General features: G+C 44.8%; 1 long non-coding RNA gene across 1 annotated transcript; it reads left to right on the forward strand.

The window, feature by feature from the left end:
- The first annotated feature begins 670 nt into the window (after window positions 1-670).
- On the forward strand, window positions 671-17,857 carry LOC309381902. Its single transcript, XR_014173590.1, has 3 exons — window positions 671-759; window positions 15,990-16,097; window positions 17,682-17,857. It is a non-coding gene; the product is annotated as an uncharacterized lncRNA (long non-coding RNA).
- The last annotated feature ends 1,288 nt before the right edge of the window (window positions 17,858-19,145 follow it).

The raw sequence follows: 19,145 nt of genomic DNA on the forward strand, positions 1-19,145 counted from the left end.
TTTGGGAGGTCACAATACATTGAACAATAAAAGCACAATGCAAAACAAAAATTATACATGTACAAAAACAGTGAGAGGCTCCATCTACCCTAATCCAAAACCTGAGAATAAAACCAGAGTTTATAGAGAATATAGTCCAACTAATTTTGAAGAGACTCAGATTGAGGAGGTGAGTCACTGCAAAGAAGCATTGGTGAAACGGAACAGAGCCAAGAGCCACAATGGAAATGTTGTACAATTACAGAAGCTTTGCTCCCTGGGGCAAAGGACAAATGCATTTCTTGCATTTCTTACAATGTTTTTCTTTTGATTTGTCTCTTACTCTATGAATAAGAAATAATATATTTTTTAAAAGGTTGCTATTTGAAAATAAAGTGTGTACAGCATGCAGGACCCTTCTGGTCTTTAAGAGAAGCCAAATTCTGCTGCCATTCAAACTAGACTTTCTTGCTTTTCCAAACAGAAGCCTCAAAGCAAACCCACAAAGCAAATTCTCTGAGCCATTTGCCACCTCCACGCGCCATCTAGTGGCCAATGACGGAAAGGCTGGTGAGGACCATTCCTCTTGGCAGCGAACCAATGAGAGATGCCGTGGGGAGGGCAGAGAGAGACCCTGATTTGAAAGGTTTAAAAGCTTTCCGGTGGGGCAGCTAGGCACTTATGCTGGTGGGGATCCTTTGTGCAGCCAAGCTGGCCCTCACTCAAGAAGACCTTGGCAGAGGCAGCCTTTCCTTTTCCCAGAGCCCCAGGAACAGGAGGGTAAATGTTTCTCAAAAAATGTGTTTCTTTCAGTTAATAACATCAACCACAAATACAGTAAAGTAGTGTCCTTGGGAAGCATGTGGAGCTGGGTTGTGATGGCTCATAGTGCTATATGCAGACTTTCTGAGTGCACTCTACTGGGAACAAACTTTATTGAACGTAATGGCATATATGTGCATTTTTAATTGAACATGTGCTCAATTAAAGCTATATGTAGCTACAGGATCTACAAAAAAAATTCAGGAAATTCTCTAATGTGATCTATTAAGGTTATTCATTAAACTGATATATTTTTGCCCTCTAATAAGCAACAATCTTTGAAGTAATTTTACTTTCGTTTACAAAAAAGAAATAAACATTTGAAATGTACACATTTTGTAATGTTGTGATGTGACAGTAGAAATGATGGGGTTCAAATGCCATCAGTTCTTCCTGTGTTTCAGGAACCACTTGATTTTCCTTTCAGGTACTTGAAGCCTGGTAAAATACTTTTACGATTTGTAATGTCGGTTCAATAAATATTTATTGCCGATGCAACATTTGTCTTGGGCTTTGCTGCCCCATAATGGTAAAACATTGCAGGAATTGGGTATGTTACTAAACAGGCCCAAACACTTGCCTCTCACAAAACCTGCTTGGGTTTTAACTGAATCCAAATGAGAAAATCAGAAACAACTGATTTAATATATGTTGCCATAATGTAGTTTGCTTAGTTTTTGCTTTGTTTGATATATGTATTTAGCAACTATAGATTATTAAATATTGAATAATGGATACAATTCACAGTATTAAAGCTTTGAACAAAATAGATAAATTCCTATATATGCCAGTTAACAATCTTGTGCTGTTTTCGCATTTTAGCAGCATTTACAAAATTCATCTTTAGCCTTTGTTGGCTTTGGATGAGGGACATTGTAGTCAAATCTCGAGTTCATAAGTTGGAAGAAGGCTCAGTTATCTTTACAATAACTTTGTGGTTACATTTTCAGTCGTTTTCAAGCAAAACCTAAAAGAGTGTAATGTGCAAAGTCCCAATAACAGGACAGATCCAGGTTTCTTTCCAGTACTTTGAAGTATAGGATTATAAAAAATAAAGGAACCAGTTTTGTCACATGGTTTATGCACCAGGCAATGGTGAGTTCTAGTCCTACCTTAGACGTGAAAACCAACTGGGTGACTTTAGGTCTCTCTCTCTCAGCTGAACCCATTTCGCAGGAGTTTTGTGTGTGTGTGTGTGTGTGTGTGTTCAAAACAAGAGAAAAAAGCTATATGAGGTATATTCACCACATTGAGTTATTGACAAAAGTAAGAAAGGCTGGGTATAAATAAATCAGTAGGCTGCTTAGGTTTGTTCGCAATCTTCACGAAAAGGATTGAATTGGAAGGAATGGAAGCAGGTTAAGGAATAGAAAAACAGCTCAAAAGCCCACATAGTTTGCCTTTATTTTTACACTTTGCTTTCAACTGCTCTAGGGGAAATCCATATCCTGTTTGCAGGCTTTGACAGTCCTGCTTTGTTAGGGTCATCTTAATATGCCCTTCAGCAATTTGGGCGAGGCTAAAGTACTCCACCTCTCTTTCAGTCGTTTTTTTTAAAAAAGAAAGCAAACCATTTTTGGAATTATTTCCTAAATTGGTCCTTATCTCCCTCTTAGTACAAGTAGTTAGTGCCATTCTGGCTAGCTCAGTGCTTCTCAATTATTTTCTGTCATGCCCCCCCTAGGAAGAAGAAAACATTTCGCGCGCCCCCCCGCGTGACTGTAAATAGTATCATTTGTCTATAAAATTGTTATAAGTACACCTCTGCATAACACTGTATCCTTATTAACATATAAGAGAATAAAAAAAGAAAAATGTGGATCAATTTACAACAAAGAATAGCTTTATTAACTGTAGCAGAAAAGATTTAAAGGAGCACAGCTAGAACATATATATACATATATTTATATATAGAGTATCACAGAAGTGAGTACACCCCTTAACATTTTGTAAATATTTAAGTATACTTAAATATTTACAAAATGTTAAGGGGTGTACTCACTTCTGTGATAACACTGAAGAAATGACACTTGTATGTGCATGTATACATGTTACGGTGAAAGTCCGAAATCTGGTGAATGTCGACATTCACCAATCTCGCTTGGTGAATGTCCGAAATATTTGCTAAATGCCCTTATTTCTGACTTACACCGGTGAATGTCGACATTCACCAAGTACGTTTTCCCCTCTCTTTGGGGAGGAGGAGAGCCAGAGGATCGCCTCTCTTTGGGGAGGAGGAGAGCCAGAGGATCGCCTCTCTTTGGGGAGGAAAGTACGTTTTCCCCTCTCTTTGGGGAGGAGGAGAGCCAGAGGATCGCCTCTCTTTGGGGAGGAAAGTACGTTTCCCCCTCTCTTTGGGGAGGAGGAGAGCCAGAGGATCGCCTCTCTTTGGGGAGGAAAGTACGTTTCTCCCTCTCTTTGGGGAGGAGGAGAGCCAGAGGATCGCCTCTCTTTGGGGAGGAGGAGAGCCAGAGGATCGCTTCTCTTTGGGGAGGAAAGTACGTTTCCCCCCCTCTTTGGGGAGGAGGAGAGCCAGAGGATCGCCTCTCTTTGGGGAGGAAAGTACGTTTCCCCCTCTCTTTGGGGAGGAGGAGAGCCAGAGGATCGCCTCTCTTTGGGGAGGAAAGTACGTTTCCCCCTCTCTTTGGGGAGGAGGAGAGCCAGAGGATCGCCTCTCTTTGGGGAGGAAAGTACGTTTCCCCCTCTCTTTGGGGAGGAGGAGAGCCAGAGGATCGCCTCTCTTTGGGGAGGAGGAGAGCCAGAGGATCGCCTCTCTTTGGGGAGGAAAGTACGTTTTGCCTCTCTTTGGGACATCCTTTGAGGCGATCCTCTGGCTCTCCTCCTCCCCAAAGAGAGGGGGAAACGTACTTTCCTCCCCAAAGAGAGGCGATCCTCTGGCTCTCCTCCTCCCCAAAGAGAGGGGGAAACGTACTTTCCTCCCCAAAGAGAGGCGATCCTCTGGCTCTCCTCCTCCCCAAAGAGAGGGGGAAACGTACTTTCCTCCCCAAAGAGAGGCGATCCTCTGGCTCTCCTCCTCCCCAAAGAGAGGCGATCCTCTGGCTCTCCTCCTCCCCAAAGAGAGGCGATCCTCTGGCTCTCCTCCTCCCCAAAGAGAGGGGGAAACGTACTTTCCTCCCCAAAGAGAGGCGACCCTCTGGCTCTCCTCCTCCCCAAAGAGAGGGGGAAACGTACTTGGTGAATGTCGACATTCACCGGTGTAAGTCAGAAATAAGGGCATTTAGCAAATATTTCGGACATTCACCAAGCGAGATTGGTGAATGTCGACATTCACCGGTGAATGTCGACATTCACCAATTTCGGTCTTTCACCGTAACATACACACACAAACACACACATATATTTCCTGCATGCAGTGATTTCTAGAAACAACACCTGCTCGTCTCAATGGGAAAGACCCATGCATCCCAGATGCGAAGACAGTCCAAGTGGTCTCTCCCTCTGTCTCTCTCTCTCCCTCATCTCTCTCCCTCTCTCTCTCTCTCTCTGCCTTTCTCTTTCTGTCTCTCCTTCTATTTCTGTCTGTCTTTCTGTCTCCCTCTCTCTTTCTCTCTCTCTGTCTTTCTCTGTCTCTCTCTCACTCTCTCTGTCTCTTTCTGTCTCTCTCTCTTTGTCTCCTCTCTCTCTGTCTCTCTGTGTCTCACTCTCTCTTTCTGTCTCTCTCTCTGTCTTTCTCTGTCTCTCTCTCCTCTCTCTCTCTTTCTGTCCCTCTTTCTCCTTCTGTCTCTCTCTGTCTCTGTGTGTGTGTGTGTCTCTCTCTCTGTCTATCTCTTTCTGTCTCACTTCTCCCTCCCTCCCTCTCACTAGCTCTCTCTTTCTCTATCATCTTCTGAAGGTGGGGGGGTTGAAAAGGGGCCCATTTTTTGTGCCTCCTGGGGCATCTGTGCACCCCATTTTTCACCTCCCCCACCCCCAGAAGCATTCTACTGGCAACAAATGGGCAAAAATGGCCCGTTTTTTGGCCAAAACCTTCCCCTCACGGCCAGTTGCAGGGCGTGGATCCCGCTCGGAGAAGGCGGAGCGGCAGCTCCTCCCTCAGCCAGGAGCCAGCGGGGGCTGGTCGGACAGGCAACCTTGGCGGGAAACTCCAGTCCGCCGCCGCCGCTGCGCTGTTGCCGCCGCTGTTGCACCCAGATGGAAAGGAAGCCTTCGCGCCCCCCTTTACGGAGCCTCGCGCCCCCCCTGGGGGGCGCGCCCCACTATTTGAGAACCACTGGGCTAGCTAAACAAAAAAATGCTCAAAGCAAAAACAGATAGTCATACTTAAAAATTAACCTGGCTTACTACAGAACATTTTCCAGGCTGAAGCTTGAGTATATTCACCCTGTTAGAAGTTCACCAACTTAAATGATCAAGCTGCAAGTCTGTTTGTTTATCAGGCCATAAAAAATGTGCCTCTTATCTTTTAATCCCCAGTCAGGTATCTTCTGTGGGAGATGAGAAAAAAAAGCTCAGGACTTCGTGGAGGTAGGTGTTGACCAAAACAACATTCTGAGAAAAAGAAGGGTGGACGGCCTCAAAGACAGCTTCAGCTCTGCCTGTAGGCCATAAAATGGAGAGCACAACCCTGTGGTTCCCCTCAAAAGAGGCTTCAGCCTTGGGTCATCCAAGGACTCTGCCCATAGGTCGTAAAATGAAGAGGGCAACCCAGTGGGCATCCTCAAAGGAATCTTCAATCCTGGGTCTTTGAAAGGTCCTGCCGGTAGGTCATAAAATGAAGAGGGCAACCCACTCAAGCACGTAGACCCATTTGGTCTTAATATAGATAGTACCCAATGCCTATCAAACATCTAATTATTCCAGAGCAGGAGGAAAGGGTGCTCAGTCCATAAAGGGCAAGTATCTGCTTTATAAAGGCTGAGCACCAAAGAATGGAGGCCTTTGAACTCTGGTGCTGGAGAAGACTCCTGCGAGTCCCTTGGACTGCAAGGCAATCAAAGCAGTCAGTCCTAGAGGAGATCAACCCTGACTGCTCTTTAGAAGGCCAGATCCTGAAATGAAGCTCAAATATTTCTGCCACCTAATGAGAAGGAAGGACTCACTGGAGGAGAGCCTAATGCTGGGAAAGACTGAGGGCAGAAGAAGACAAGAGAATGAGGTGGCTGGATGGAGTCACCGAAGCAGTTGGCGTGAGCTTAAATGAACTCGAGAGGATGATAGAGGACAATGTTCTGACCTAGGCTTCCTGAGAAAGCATAAATCCCAATCTTAGGGCCCAAAACCCTCTTTTATTTATATGACTGTGAACTAGGGTCATTCCCAGTCCACAAGGCTTCACAAACAATCTGTGAAGATTCCAACAGATGTCTGCTCGAGTTGCCACAGTCTTTCAGGGGCGTGTTGATAAATGCCCACCTTATCTCCCTTGAAATGCTGCCAGAGACCTAATTGCCAAATGCAGAGCAACGCCAAATTTAGCACAGAGTCAAACAGAACTTTTCAAAGCATGAACCGACCAGATGTATTAATTGCTTCCTGCAAAAGTTCACATCCCGTTCACTCCTCTTTTATGTCTTATGGGAGGGGCCAATCATCTCCAGGCCTTACTCCCAAGTTGACCCTGTTTTCTTAATTGTTCTTGCCTTCCGGCAGCTCAGCACATGTCACACTGGGAACAGGCTTCCGCTGTTCTTCTGCCTCGCTGATGCCAGACTCTGGAGGCAGCAAATAACTGCCAGATGGCCCTGGGCCCCACTCTGCCTCCAACACAGAGCCCTCATCTGAGCCTTCCCCAGACTCCAGGACTGACCCATGTTCCTCCCCTTCACTGTCCAACTCTGCTGCCAGCTTCTCAGGCCACCGGCGGACCACAACAGACAGGAAGGCCTGGAGGAACGTTGTCCATGGATCAGACATGACTTCACAACTAACAACAACAATCCCTTTAATAATAGGTAAATCTATCTCCCCAGTGTGATGATGCCATTTGGCTTAGATAACAATTTAGAGCAGGTAGCATTTCTCCTCCAATGGCTTCTCTATGCAGGAAGGACAACCTAGAATATCAAGAGGTGGTCACCAAGGAGAATGACCCAATTTTCTTGTATGCTCTAAGCCACAGGAAGGTCATTTTTATAGCCAAGGGGCAGGCACTAAATTTAGATTATTACAGTCAAAGCAGAGGAGGGGTCATGACCCTCCAGGGTACTGTTTCCTCATTTCACTGATCAATTTTGGAGAGGAATTTCAAGTACTGGTTTGATTTTTCTGTATTCTTTTTCAAATTATGTCGTTGATTACAGTATTATTATTTTTAACTTCAGAACACTGCAGAAAGCTAGTGTTCAATGTGGGTTGATCAGATAACCTCCAAGTGCTGCAAAAAAGCTGGGAGGCACCATGGACGCAGAATCTCAGATCTCCAATCCTGCCCTACACAGTCAGAATACAATGGGAAGTGGACTTCTTGTTTGTCAGGCATAAACAACCAGATGTACACGGGCAATCAGATCTACACCCAAAGAGTTCAATTAGCTTTTTTATAACGCAGGAATCTTCTCAAACTGGCAGTTAGCACCTGGGCCAAACTAGATAAGGCTCAGTGGCATTGGGAGGATGGGGAGATTTCAGCATTTGGTCTCTTGTGTCCACGTAGAGATTACAGACTAAGTGCCTGCTTGACTCCTCCCCCTGGCTCCTCCCGATAGTTATGCAGGTTCGCAGATGAAGCAAACGTCCTCGTTACCTTTTTATATAGAGTTGTGGAGAAAATAGGACCAAGGTAGGCATGTTGGCTATGTTTGCCACTTTGAGTTATTTGTAAAAATAATAAAGGCGGGATGCGGATAATTAAAAAAACTAAATAACTAAAAGATAAAATAAAAATGGATGGGGATTCTGAACATAGCTATTGTAATACATCTAAAGGGCAGGACATTTGGGAAGCAGGTTGTTAGTATCAAAATATTTCCAATGTCCCATATTTTGCAACATGATTTAAGCATCAGCTGCTTACAGTGAGTAAGCCACTGATTACAAATCAAAATTCAGTTCATGTATTAAAACATGCCATTGTAAATTTTGAACCAAGATTTGAGTTAAAAATGAAAAAAAAATATTACTAGATGAATCTTTAATTAATTTTTCTCTTTTACAATTTCAAGTACCGATCTAATTAGGATCAGAGAGCAGACTTTTAATGGGGGAAGTTCTTTCTTTTTCATTAAGCGATGACCGAAAATTGAGAAGTTAATGGAAGCATTGGGGTTGCCATCTGGTGATAATAGGTGAAATCCCAATTTTTAAAAAAGGAATAGTTTTATTTTGCTCAGCTTTTATTTCTGCATTTTTTTTTTGCAAAAGACCCTCAGGTGTTTTAGCACCTGCTCTGCCAAACTACACCTATCTTTCCCAACCAGGCTGACCATGTAGCTCCCTAAAGGAGTCGTTAAAGTAAATGCATCAACTTCTTTCAGGCTTCCATAAAATCCTGAAATAACACAGCTGCTTGAATGAAAAGCAAAGAGGCACTGGTGCTCATGCAGACTCCAAAGCACCCTTTGAATCATTTTGAAAGCGTACATGGGGCTGTAGAAAATGCCAGAGAACTTGCTGCAAACGCATTCATATTGTTCAAAGAGGCAGCTTTCTGGGACCGGACTTTTCCAACAGAAATGTGTAAGGGGGCAGAGGAATCCCCAAGAATCCTGCTTCAGCCCTTTCCCCCATTACCATGATGGACAATGGTGAGAGCATTCAAGGGATTCTCCACTGAGCTTACTTCCCCATTCATTTTTTTTAATTTCTGCTTCCTAAAACCGCACAGGTTATATGGGGAAGTTTGGTAGGGCAGCCTACAGGGAGATGTTCCTCCACCCCAATAATGACTTTTAATGGTAAAAAGTCACATTTACCATCTCATATATTATGGAGGGAGAACTGGAGAGGTTTGTTAATGTAATTTAACTAGCTGACAACAGAATTAAATCACGGTCCTTTTTTACTTATCTATTTTACTTACCTATTTTAAATAATCTTTATTATTTTTATTGTTAGATATTCACTCTAACTACCATGGTTTCCACCAAGGTCCTCTGTTCCGGCAGGAACAGAAGTTCAATCCTATTGGTTGAGAGGTCTGACAGCTCCCTATAAAAGGGCTGCTGTCAGACCAAGCGGTTGCTGGATTGTACATACTGTTCTACTGTTAATAAAGAGCTGTTGTTACTATAAGCCTGTGCCTGCCTTCTCAATACCCAATCTAACTCTGGAGACGAAGGTGGGATTGGAAGGCAAATAGGCAAAAAAGAATAGCGAATCCAGCAAGTAAATCCAGCCCGGAGCTATCGGCGCGGCATCGAGCGACCATTTTGAGCGGCAAACTCGAATCACCCTCTGTATGAAAATGGCCATGCATGTCACGCCAACTCCGTATGACCCGGTGGCCGAACACTGGGAATCGTATATGTTACGATTTGAATGCTTCCTCAAGGCAAAAGACCTTACGGGCGTCCCTGAAAGCCGAAAGAAGAACCTCTTTCTGGGGTACCGTGGCCGAGAGGCTTTTGAAACAGCGAAGAACCTGTTGGAGCCAAGCGGTTCCCTGGGCGGCATTACAACAGACTTTGAAAACCCACTATTCGCCCAAACCATCAAGGCATGTTTGCTGCGACAAATTCAATATTAGGAACCAGAAAGAGGGCGAATCAATCAATGAGTACGTGGCAGCGCTTTGTAAGGCAGCAGCCTATTGCGAGTTCCGTGACGTGGACGACTTAATATTAGACCACATAATCTGCGGTGTGCGGAACATTAATCTGCAGAGAAGATTGCTTGCCAGATCAAATCTGTCTCCGCAGATCGCACTTGATGAGGCCAAAGCATCCGAATCAGCATACAAGTCAACGGAGACCTTGCAGCGCCAGCAAAACGTGCCACAAGCCACGCAGAAACAAATGCACGTCCACCATGAGGCCGCAGAGCCCGAACACTCTGACAGTGAAGAAGATGACACCTACCGCATGCGCAGTAGCCGCACGAAGCCGGCGCAAAAATTCAACTCATGTTCTCCGCCTTGCGCAAGCTGTGGAGGAGACCATGCCCGGTCTACTTGCTGTTTCTGAGACGCAACCTGTCAGCGTTGCGAATGAAAGGGGCACATTGCCAAAGTGTGCCGGAGCGAATTCCCTGCCAACACATGGCAGCCTAAAAATACTCCGAGCCGCTAACAGAGGCCCACCCCAGGGGCCTGGCAGAAACCACAAGGGTGCCCAGAGAGAGAAACAAAGTTTACCTATCACACTGCGATAGGACAAGTCCGCACCAGGCAGCCAAAAAAACTGAAGATCACTGTCCTCATAGAGGACGCTCCATGTGAGCTCGAGATAGACACTGGATCGTCATTAATGATCATGTCATGGTCGACCCTGAAGCAAGCCATCCCGAGCTTGAAAAAGCAGCACCTTCACACCCCTGACATCAGCCTGCGAGACTACCAGGGGAACCAGGTCCCCATCGTAGGCCAGGGCACCTTCCAGGTGCGATTCAAGGAGTTCTGTGCAAAGCCCCGTGACCATGGCCAGCAACAACCTGCAGATCCTCCTGGGTCTTGACTGGTTCCAAGCCCTCGGGTTGGAAGTGACCAGGATCAACTCCGTGAAGGAAGACGGCGCCGAGGCCATCTTTAAGGAGTTCGAGGATGTCTTCGGTACCGGTCTCGGTAAGTATGTGGGGACGCCAATCTTCTTTAGCTTGGACCCCAACATAGCGCCAATAAGACTGAAACCCAGGAGAGTACCTTTCGCTCTCCGCTCTAAAATTGACAGGAAAATTGACAAGCTCGTGAGCCAGGGAATCCTAGAACCAGTCGACCATGCTCGCTGGGAGACCCCTATTGTGACCCCGTTCAAGCCTGACGGGTCATTCCGCATCTGTGTGGACTATAAATGTACAATTAACAATGCGCTACAACAAAGCGCATACTCTGTACCCATTGTACAGCACCTACTACATTCGCTGGGTGCATTCAAATGCCACCACCTACAATTTGGTGTTAGTATCGCCCCTGGACTGTTCCAAAGCATCATGGAACGACTTTTGCAGGGGATATCAGGAGTCATCCCCTATTTTGACGACATCTTGGTATCGGCTGCAAACGAGGCGCAACTTTTAAAACGAGTTCAAATGGTTTTAGCCAAAATTAGAGAAAAGGGCCTCCAGCTTTAAAAAGAAAAATGCAAAATTAATGTACCAAGGGTTGAATTCCTCGGGTACATGATCAATGGCTCTGGGATTCATCTGACATCACAAAAAATAAAAGCAATCCAGGAAGCCCCCACACCCCGCACTCAAACCGAGCTGCAGGCATTCCTCGGGCTCCTTAATTTCTACAGCGTCTTTCTTAAACAGAAAGCGACCGTTACTGAACCACTTCACCGTCTTCTGGCAAAGAATGCAAAGTGGTCCTGGGGCTACCGCATTTGCCATGGTCAAGAGACTACTGATAGCTGACTCCCTTCTAGTCCAGTACAGCCAGACCCTGCCGTTGGTGTTAACCTGTGATGCATCTCCTTTCGGCATTGGTGCTGTCCTCAGCCACCGCATGCCCAACGGCACAGAAGCCCTTATTGTTTTTTACTCGAGAACCTTGTCTTCAGCGGAAAGAAATTACAGCCAAATGGACCACGAGGCTCTGGCTGCAGTGGCGGAAGTCAAAAGGTTCCATGAGTACCTTTACGGCCGGGATTTCAAACTTGTGACCGACCACAAGCCGTTGCTGGGACTACTAGCTGGGGACCGACCTACCCCGGTATCGTTATTACCATGCATGACCAGGTGGAGCTCCACTCTGGGACACCCAGATGCATTGAGCCGCTGTCCCCTACCAGAACTTCTTGCCGACCCCATTCCCAAGACACCAGTCTTGCTCATTGACTGCCTGGACACTGGACCTGTCTCGTCCAATGACGTTGCCCGTCATTTTGCAAAGGACTCCACCATCAAACAAATTTTGAACTGGGTGTGGAGGGGTGGTCCAAGGGGCCTGTTGGGGCTGATTTAAATTGTATTTTACAAAACGTGATGAGTTGTCGGTAATCAATGGCTGTCTACTGTGGGGGGACCGAGTGGTTATTCCAAGCAAACTGCGCAGGGCAGTATTGGAAGCTTTACATGTGGGGCATCCTGGCATTCTCAGGATGAAGTCTTTGGCTAGGAGCTATGTATGGTGGCCTAACATGGACAGGGAGATGGAAGAATGGGTGGCTACCTGCACACCATGCCAGGAGTCCAGACCAGCTCCCCCAGAGGCGCCCACTAAGGAGTGGGAGCGTCCTCAAGCACCCTGGTCTAGGGTGCACATTGACTTTGCTGGCCCAGTTCATGGCCAAACTTTCCTCGTAGATGTGGACGCTTACTCGAAATGGTTAGGGGTAGTCCTGATGACCTCCACCATGGCAGAAGCTGTCATCAAGGTGCTACGGAGACTTTTCTCCACGCATGGCCTGCCCAACATCTTGGTCTCTGACAATGGGCCCCAATTCATAGCCATACAATTTGAGACCTACTTAGCAAGTCAGGGAATCAGGCATGCCCTGGTCGCGCCATTCCATCTGTCTTCCAATGGTCAGGCGGAGAGAATGGTGCGATCTGCAAAAGAAGCCCTCGCTAGGATGGGCCCAGGGGATTGACAAACACGGGTTGATCACTATTTGTTAATCCAACACATCACGCCAAGTGCCACTACCGGGAGAAGCCCCTCCGAGCTTCTCATGGGACGCCGGCTAAGGTCCCACTTAGACCGGCTACACCCAAACTATTCTTCCACATCGTCCCCTGACTCCACAAGCAAGATTCGGAACTTTAGCATAGGGGACTCAGTATACGCCCACAACCACGCCGGGGGAACTCTGTGAATCCCTTCCACGGTGATAGGCATCACCGGGCCTCGCTCTTATCTGTTAGAGCTCGAGGATGATAGAAACTGGAGGAGGCATATTGACCAACTCTGTTGCCGCCTCTCCAACTCCACACTTAGAACACCAGACGCAACTCCTGAACAAATCAGCCAAAGCCCTACCCAAAAGGAGCAACCGCTCACTCCTTCTACAGCCAGCTCAAGCCCGAGGGTACTGGGGGACTTATCTGAATTTGTTGCAGGCCCACAGCGAGCTTCAAACGAGCAAATCCCAGAAGCTCCAGCTGCGGCCTGGGAAAAGTTCCAGGAGGTTCCACAGAGCAGAGCTGGAGAGCAGACAGGTCCGTCCAAGCTGTCCAAAGAACCGGTTCCAAATGAACTGCACAGGTCTGGTAGGACTAAACAAAAACCCGCCTACCTGCGTGATTACGTGACCAATAGAAACATCCCAACTAAGAGGGGAGGGGTGTTAGATATTCACTCTAACTACCATGGTTTCCACCAAGGTCCTCTGGCGGGAACAGAGGTTCAATCCTATTGGTTGAGAGGTGTGACAGCTCCCTATAAAAGGGCTGCTGTCAGACCAAGCAGTTGCTGGATTGTATATACTGTTCTACTGTTAATAAAGAGCTGTTGTTACTATAAGCCTGTGTCTGCCTTCTCAATACCCAATCTATAATATAACTATAGCTCAAGGCAGAGAAAATATATATTACTCCTATTTTCTACACAACAGCAATAATCCTGTGAGATGTGTTGGGCTGAGAGAGAATGGCTGGCCCAAAGTCACCTAACTGGCTTTCAAACTTAAGGCGGGACTAGAACAGTCTTCTGGTGATTGGCCCAAAGTTACCTAACTGGCTTTCAAACTTAAGGCGGGACTAGAACTAACAGTCTTCTGGTGATTGGCCCAAAGTCACCCAGCTGGCTTTCATGTGTAAGGCAGGACTAGAATTCACTGTCTCCTGGTTTCTAGGCCAGCAACCTTAAACACTAGACCAAACTGTATATTACCTCAGTTTCTTAGCCACTCCCTATCACCCCTGTTAGCATTTCTTAGTGACTAACATAGGATATTTCTTCACTAGAAGAAAAACATTTATGGTCTTTCTCCATGAATGAATTAAAGTGCTCTTCAACCATCCAGGAGTTGACTGCCATCAAATTTGCTATTCCCAATGCTGTCCGCTTTCCGGCATCTGTTTCCACCCACCGCCACTTCCCTCCCAAGATGATGGGTGGCAAAGCTTAAAGAATTTTGTACTCTTTGAGGCTGCCCTTGGACTGTCACAATAAGGAGAAAATAGTGCTTTAACACAGTGGTGAAATGCAATTTTTTTAAATTACCGGTTCTGTGGGCGTGGCTTAGTGGGCATGGCAGGGGAAGGATGCTGCAAAATCTCCATTCCCCCCCCCCCCCACTCTTGGGGGAAGGATATTGCAAAACCTCCATTCCCACCACATTCTGGGGCCAAGCAGAGGTGGTATTTACCGGTTCTCCGAACTACTCAAAATTTCCACTACTGGAACCTGCTGAATTTCAGAACCTGCTGAATTTCACCCCTGCTTTAACATCAATTTAACTAAAAATAGCAAGCTTCTTTCACTCACGGGCCTGGGATTAAAAAATGTTGCCAGAGCATGTATGGTCCATAATTTGGACCAAAAGGAGAAAAGCCTATATGTCCTTCAGGCACTATAAAACCTGTCCCTGTTCTTGTTCTGTGTAGGGGTGGTAGTTGTGTGACCCTAATAATGTTTATCTATCTTAGGGATTTTAAGATGGGTGGACTTCAACTCCCAGAATTCCCCAGTGAGCTTGAAGCTCTAAATCATAATTAGGGAGTATTATCCCAGAGACATTCAGCTCATCACATAACTGAAGAGGACATAACTTTGTTGTCATTAGCTTTTCTTCAATCTTCTCCCTTCCTAATTGTTGCACTGGCAGAAAAGAAACAAAAAATACTGGATAATTTAAAAATGCCTGTTCTTTTTAAATCTCCAGTTCTGCTTTTGCAAACATGGTTCTTTATAAAGCATATGAAAGCTGGGATTTTCTCTTATTTTTCCAAATTCTCCCCTTATATTTGTACAAGATACACATGAGAACACTGACCTGGCTATATTTCTATGTATGAATTTTAATTTATTTTTCCTCCAACAATATAATACCCTTACCCTAAATGTTCCCTTGACTTTGGCAGACAATAGGATTATTTATATATTTATTTATTTAGATAATTTATATGGCCACCCACTCACTTTCAGTGATTCTGCATGGCTTATACCAGGGGTGTCCAAAATTGGGAACTTTAAGACTTGTGGACTTCAACTCCCAGAATTCCCCAGCCAGCATGGTTGTAGCATGGCTGGCTGGGGAATTCTGGGAGTTGAAGTCCACAAGTCTTAAAGTTCCCAAGTTTGGACACCCCTGGCTTATACAATTCTTGTGGGGGAAGAATATACAAATAGCTCTTGACTTACAAGCACTATTGAGCCCAAAATTTCTGTTTGTAAGTGAAACAGTTGTTAAGTGAGTTTTCTCCATTTAATGGCCTTTCTTGTTGTTAAGTGAATCACTGCAGTTATTAAGTTAGTAACATGGTTGTCAAATGAATCTGAGTTCCCTGCTGGCTTTGCTTTTCAGAAGGTCACAAAAGGTGATCGCACAACCCCAGGCCACTGCAACCATCCCAAATATGAGTCAGCTGTCAAGCGTCTGAAGTTTGATCACATTATCATGCAGATGCTTCAACAGTCATAAGTGTGAAAAAAGCCATAAGTCACTTTTTTATTGTTGTAACTTCAAATGGTTACTAAATGAATTGTTGTAAGTGGAGGACCAGCTGTACTTTCTACTTTTTCTCAGCTGTTCCTTTTAACCATCCAGAACATTCTAGGGCAGACCTCAGAGAGTGATTATTTTGGGGAGGAGGGTGGGAATACCTTAATTGAGCAAGACATTGCTGAGGTCATACATCAAAAAGTCTCAGGTGGTTTATGAAGTCTCAACAAACCTATTGGGTTTTTAACATAACAATCGTTAATTTCACATCAGTCTAGCCACTCTGAGTAACTAATGAAGTGAGTTGCAACTCATAAAAGATTATACATTTTTATAAAATATGTTAGTTGGAAAAGGTGCTATCAGACTCCTAACATTTTGCCTGCTAAACATAGTGGATCTTAGCCCTAGTGGACTGTTCTCTTGATTGCTATCCAGCAGGAGAGGGGGGGGGGGGTCATTTTTATGCAGTATTTTTTCTCCTTAACTCAGTTGCAGAAATATTGTGCAAAATTCTTGCTCCTCCAGAACTCTTCCATCTAAGGACAGTCTTACAATCTGCAAGATAGAGAGTCTAGACATTATCCAGCAGAATAATTAGCACATTCCAAAACAGTTTGTTAAATGAAGCTGGTGGTAAGTCTCTCCTTGAAGTTTTGTTTGTTTTATTCAAATATGCAAACTGTTTTGAACACCCTCGCTTTGTTTAACTTCTCTGTCTGTGCAGCTTCTTTACATTGATAACTGTAGTCTAATAACCAAAGTCAAATGAGGATTCAAGTCCTCCTTTGTTGGCTAACTAGAATAAGCCCCGATTTCCCACATTTAAGGAAATTTGGTTTAGCCAAACTCCCCAAAAACTCACATTCCCCTTCCCAAGTAATAGCAACAGCACTTAGACCTATATACCACTTCATAGTACTTTTACAGCCTTCTCTAAATGGTTTACAGAGTCAGCATATTGTCCCCAACAGTCTGGGTCCTCATTTTACCCACCTCAGAAAGAGGAGTCAATCTTGAGCCGGTGAGATTATAATTCCGAACTGCAGCTAGCAATCAGCTGAAGTAGCCTGCAGTACTGCACTCTAACCACTGTGCCACCTTGGCTCAATGGGGAAGAGGAGCAAATGAAACACTTGAGACTCATCAGTAAACATTGTACACCAACACCATCCCCTCACCATCAGTATTACAATATAAAACAACACATTGGTGGTATAATTAGCCTAAACAATATAAGACACAGAAAAATGGTTGGCAATTTCTAGTGACTAGGTTTGTAACACACTCACCCAAATCATGCTAATCACATTACACAATAATAACATCCAGCTCTCCATTCCTTAGTATTTAGTAGTATTTAGTTAGTATTAGCCCTGGCTTTTCATTTCTATGGCCAGATTTATAGAATAACCCACAATTAGCTCAGTTTATGCATATGTGTGTATATGTATATGCGTACACACACACACACACACACACACACAGTTGGGCTTCAAAAATTTCAGCAATGGGTTGTCTACTTGGTTGCTGGGTAGGTGTGGCCATAGTGAGCGTGGCCTAGTCAGCCTCCTGCACCATGGCGGGTGGGGGGGGGTCGTTTTTGCCTTCCCCAGGCTCTGGAGCAGAGGTGGTTATTTGCCAGTTCAGCACAGATCAGGAGAACTGGTGGGGGGGCTCCTACCTTCCCAGATGCTTCTGCACGTGCACATGAGCAAACCGGTAGTAAAAAAAAATGGAGACACACCACTGCTCCAGAGACTTTCCTGGAGTCTCTGGGAGGGCAAAAACTGCCTCCCCCAGGCTGTGGAGGCCTTCCGGGAGACCTGTTTTTCCCCTCCCCAAGCTGCCACACAGGCCCTGCACTTACCTTGCATCCAAAATGGGCCCCGTGGAGACTCCTGGGAGGGTCATGGTGGGGTGGCAATCCCTTAGCAGCCCACCCCTCTGTGTGTGTGTGTGTGTGTGTGTGTGTGTGTGTGTGTGTGTATACATACATACATACATACATACATACATACATACATACATACATACTAACTATAGTATTAACACTTGGTTTCAGCTTAATATACTGTACAAATTCAGCCATTGATTTTTCCCCCCCAGAAAAATGCATTGCATGAATTTAGCTGCCATGACACATCCTAAAAATCAGATTATTTGGCTACCCAGACATTCACTTTTCGGGTCCTAAAGTCACTGTCTTTTGATTCGTAGGTGACAAAATGTGTCCCACCATCTTTTTACCTGGATCAGCCTTCCACGTGTTGCTGCAAATCCAGTTTCTTACATTCAAGATTCCTACATTCCTTCAAGAAAAAATCACTGGCTTCATGTAAGCTGCAGATTATATCGGTGCCAGCACCAAGTCATTGTAACATCATATTGCACGAAGGACAGTGAGTGGCATTCCTTGAGCAAAATCCCTCAAACCCCCCCCCCCATAAACTTAACCTTAAACTGTCTACTGTTGACCTCACCCCATTCCTAAGAGGTCTGTAAGGGGCGTGCATAAGCGCACCAGCGTGCCTGACGTCCCTGTCCTACTATTACCATCTATTTGTACCCATTTCCTGTGTTCTTATTCATGTTTATTCTTATTCCTGTTATCTTGTACATGAGTGACAAACATAAATAAATAAATAAAAAATCAGTTAGCCCCCAGAACACAATTTTACCACTATGGAAAGGGAGTAATGTTGCTAAGTCAAATATCTCTTTGGGTATTGGTGAGAAGAGGTTGGACTAAAAGCAGCCTTCTCCATTTTGGTGCATTCTTGCCTCCTTTGACTTAAGTACTATGCCCATCATCTTCAATCCACAGGTTGTCCATTCTGCTACCAAGGACAATGAGAATTGTGATCCAAGGCACTTACTAGGAACCAGGTTAGGGAAGCTGTAGATGGAATTGGGATTCGGTGACTTAGAGACAAATCCTTCCCTTCCTGTTTATTTGAATGCATTTCACCTTTCACCTCTTCAAGATATAAATAATAGTCATTTGTCAAGAATAGTGGAAAAACCCAGAGTTTTAGCAAACCTGCTAACAGAATACTACTTTCTCCCAAAGAGGCAGATTCCCAGGCTTTGGGAGGGCTACACAACCAAAAAGTAGATTACACACAATGAAGCAAATGGAAATGAATCGTGGCTGGTTTTCATCTCTGCTGCCCTTTAAGATTGCATTGTGGGACCATGATTGCTTAAGTCCTCTAGTATAGTTCCCAGATTCTAAACACCTGTGCTAGAAGCTCAACAATTGCAATGAATGAGGATGTTAAATCTATTAAGTTACCGAACTTCTTCCCTGTGAAATTATGTAGGGCTTGTTTTTTAATCTATATTTTTACTTCATTTCTTTTGATTTTCTCTGGTTGGCTGCTGAAATGCCTTCATGCAAAATTAATTCATTCTACAAGAATCTGGGTTCTCATAGATCCCCCAACAGAAGAGTCTTCTAAAAAGTCTTGATTTTAATTCCCAAATCCTTAGGATCCATAGCTAGTGACCATATTGACTGAGGCCTGTAGGATTTGCTCCAGTTTATCTAGAATCTACCAGTACAGAGAAGGTCCCTCCTGAAAAAATAAATGAAGCTATTCTTAAAGGAGCATCAGGGCTTGATATAGTATATATACATTTTGCTTTTGTTGTCAGTTACATACATAATGAAGTTTTCGC

Source organism: Natrix helvetica (assembly GCF_964273705.1).
Source record: "Natrix helvetica genome assembly, chromosome: Z".
NCBI lineage: Eukaryota > Metazoa > Chordata > Lepidosauria > Squamata > Natricidae > Natrix > Natrix helvetica.